This window comes from Cannabis sativa, chromosome X (genome assembly GCF_029168945.1).
Source record: "Cannabis sativa cultivar Pink pepper isolate KNU-18-1 chromosome X, ASM2916894v1, whole genome shotgun sequence".
NCBI classification, from domain to species: domain Eukaryota; kingdom Viridiplantae; phylum Streptophyta; class Magnoliopsida; order Rosales; family Cannabaceae; genus Cannabis; species Cannabis sativa.
In genome coordinates, this window is record NC_083610.1 from 45,353,379 (window position 1) to 45,357,383 (window position 4,005).

The 4,005-nt window shown below is 28.5% G+C and overlaps 1 long non-coding RNA gene across 1 annotated transcript; it reads right to left on the reverse strand.

Annotated features, from left to right (window-relative positions):
• Positions 1-1,752: 1,752 nt before the first annotated feature.
• On the reverse strand, positions 1,753-3,796 carry LOC115722137 (uncharacterized). Its single transcript, XR_004012785.2, has 5 exons — positions 3,565-3,796; positions 3,076-3,186; positions 2,912-2,996; positions 2,760-2,817; positions 1,753-2,472 (listed from the first exon to the last, which is right to left on the reverse strand). It is a non-coding gene; the product is annotated as an uncharacterized LOC115722137 (long non-coding RNA).
• Positions 3,797-4,005: the final 209 nt, after the last annotated feature.

The following is a 4,005-nucleotide window of genomic DNA, read 5'->3' on the forward strand; positions in this document are numbered from 1 at the left end:
AATTGAGTAGCTATGGTAAGTATAATTCTGATGGTTTTATACTTAGCCACACGTGAGAAAATCTCATTAAAATCTATCCCTTCTTTCTGTGTAAACCCTTTAGCCACTAGTCTTGCCTTAAATTTCTTTGGATCAGTCTCAGTTAAGCCATCTTTGTGCTTGAAAAGCCATTTGCATGAAACTATGCTCTTCCCTTTAGGTTTCTTGACAAGTATCCAGGTCTTATTCGGGGGGAAAATTACTAATTAGCTTATAGAATAATACCACACACTACTTAAATTAGGGGTGTGCAAAAAGTCATTCAATCTATTACAACCGACAATTTCAATCACAACTAATCTAATAGAATCGGATATATCCAATCATAATTGGATTGGATCGTATGTATATTCTAAAAAACCAATTGGATCATATCGGTTGTTGGATAGAACATCTTATCCAAATGGATAACTAAACTGAATTGAGATCCAATTATCATCCAATTATATTTATTAGTTTTTTAAATATACATATATGGAACACTTCTTAATGGGTATTACTCATGAATGGTTACTAAACAAATTTAACTATAAATATTAATTTTAAAAATATCAAACCATCGAATTTTGATCTAATAACGAATAATGAAATTACAAATTTAAATTTCTATGCTTAATTTAACTACTTAATTAAAAATATATATATATATCAAAAAATATCTCTTTTTACACTATATCAAAAATATGTTCATACAAAAATATTTAACTCAAACTCAACTTTTTATTTTCTTATTTTTCTTGCTAAAAAACTTTCTTTTAATTTTTTTTTTACCGATGGAAAAATCTCAGCCCATATGATATAAAAATGAGATATTTTTTTTAATTAGATAGAAAAATTAAGCATAAAAATTCAAAATTTTCTAATTTTACCCATTTATGAGTAATACCCATTAAAAGTGCACTCATACGTGTATATATATATATATTTAGTTTTAAAAAATATATTAATTAATTTTATTCTTTGATATGCACATGCACACATGAGATTACATATCATTTTCCTAAAAGATTAACTTAAAAGTGATATATTTATTAATTGATATGATATTTGCATAAAACTGGCTAGATAGAATGGAGCAGCCGGGGCAAGAAATTAAAATTAATATTATAAATATATATACATAGAAATAAAACTAGATGAAAGTTACGTGGCGAGCCACGTAAATATTAGTTTTATTTAAGTTTTAGTGATTTTTTTAAAAAAATCGGTAACTAATTGTAAATTATTTTTTATTATTTGTTTTATAAAATTAGACTTTTTAAGAATGCCATAATTGTATATATAAACTTATGATAGACACATTCTTATTAATAATTAAAAAAAATTAGTAATATTAGAAGTACTTATGAACTGTACTTATGATTATGATTAAAACATGTTACACTTAGAACGTTAAAAGAGACTTCATATTAATGATAACACATTTCCAGTTGTGTTCTTACAAATTAACAACCGATAAGCTGATTCTCTGTTTTGTTTAGCAAATACATGAGGAATACAAAAAAAAATCAGAGATTAAGACTTTGGTTATCTACCAACCTTCATATGAGATATAATTTCAAACAGTTCACTCCTTAACATTTTAGCTAGGTAAGGACTTAAAGGACCATTAGCCAATTATAACTGGCCTTGAGATCTATAGCACTTCCACCATAACAGATGTGTGTATATATATAAAGCTAAAGGCAGACTAACATGTTGAGCAGAGTCCCCTTGAATCCACCAACATGTTTTAGAAGATCTTTTATTTATCCATTAGGAAACATATAACATTTTTTGTTTGCTAAGGAGAAAAACTATAACATGGCTTTAAGGTATTGGTCACACAATAATTCAAATAAAAAATGTAAACTACATTGTTATTTAAATGAAGAAAAGACTGTAGTTTTATGTGAATGATCTTTCACTTCAGACTGGCAACACATCAGATAAGAAAAGAAGATTCATTAGATAACCTCAAAGCAAACGCACAGGTCGATGCACCTAACTATACCTATCACAGTTGTATTTTATGTATAGGAGTAAATTAAGTTTACAAATTAAACAAGACTCTCTATATAATTATGAGTGGGGCAACAATTCAAACAAGACTCTCTATATAAATTTGCTAGTCTGAAATCCTATATAGAGCCTTCATGATGGACCTTTCTAATCCCCTCAATTAAATTGATAGTCAAAGCTTGAATTTGAAGATCTCACATCCCTTGATATGCATGGACCTTCTCTCTAAATATTACTTAAATAAAATTGTGGATTATAAGTGAGAAATATATACATATATAAATATATTCTTCCACAAATTTACTATTTCTCCTATTGTTGGTATATGTATATTAAATAGAAAAACTAAATCTAATGGAAGCATACCTATAGTATTCCAAAAAGGTTATGATTTTTCTTCCACAAATCTACCATATATCCGATTGTTGGTACCTGGATAAATGAAGTAAGAATATATAAAATTTGAAGATAAAGACTTACATCGTGCAAAATAAGCTACATAGAACTACGAGAAAACACAAGTCAACCTAATTTTTTTTAAAAAAAAGTAATTTTAACAAATCCAGTATGCCAAGTAATTTTAGAAAGTAAGTCATACGTTTATACCTATACACATTTTAAAGCAACAAACATCACCATTCATTTATTGAAAAGGTTACATGGACAAAACATTAAAAAGAAATGATATTTCATACATAACAAAAACCATTAAGAGAGACCTTTGAAATCTGAGGGGTAAGTAGCCTCTTTACTCGAGCATAGCTCCAAGAAGACAACCTACAATCATAGATGCAAATTTAAAAATTAAAAGTTAAAAATTCTCTTAATTACGTTGAATTATTAAATCATCAAGAAATGGTAAAATACTTACTCCTGGTTTACAATAACAGATAACGACTATCTACCTCTTTGCAAGATTCCTTCAAGGGCACAAAGATGTAACCCCAAACCATAATCTGCAAGGATAATAAATTGCCTACATAAATTTCTTTCTTATTTAAATATTTCATTATTATTATTCAACAAATTAATTACCATTGCAAACGACACCACACTGGAGCATCACCACACTCCTTGATAGCTCTTGGGGAGAAACATTTCACATTGGCAAATTTCTATAAAATGCTCCTTGGTCGCATCATTTTCCTGTTATATCACATTTCAATCACAAAGCATTTTATCCCTAAATCAGAATCAAACAACCAACAAAAATCCTTATTCTAATCTGTAGGGATTAAAAAGTGTAGAAATTCCAAAAATACAAAAAAAAAAGTGAATTAATTAAAAAACTTAGGTTCAACTTAATTAGAAAACATCCCACAAAACCTAATTTTGAGAGCGTCATTGGATTGAAATGGTATCAAGTGTGTATCTTGAAAACCAAATGGCATCTAAAAAGGAAAAAAGAAAAAGAGAAGATAATTGGACAGAAGCAAGTTCGTTTGTCGTCCCTGAACATCAAAATGTAGCGAGAAAATGGAAGGAAAAATAAAGAAACAAACAGAGAGGAAGAGAGTCTCTTACTTTCTGAATAATTAAAAATGATCACGCGAATGTGCTGGTCTCGTTCATCTGAAATCGTTCACCTGTCGTCGACTCATCGTTATCGATTGAAAATCAAGTCGATTGAAGATTACACACTGAAAATAAAATTGATGTAGACTTTGTGGGTACCGAAACTATATAAGTCATATGTTAACGGAATGTGTAAATCAACCTTTTTAAACTAATAGTTTTCAAGTTTTGAACGAAGAAATACACAAAATGAGTAGAGTCGAGTCTGAGTCGTCGTCTAAGACTAAATGGAACCGATTGAGATGCTAATAAGTCTAACAATTTGTTTCATTCTCTTCTCCTAATTTTTAGGATAATTAGTTATTTTTGGATGTTAACGGAATGTGTGTTTTTTTTTTAATAAAATAATGTTATGTTAACGGAATGTGTGTTTTTTTGAATAAATTTTTG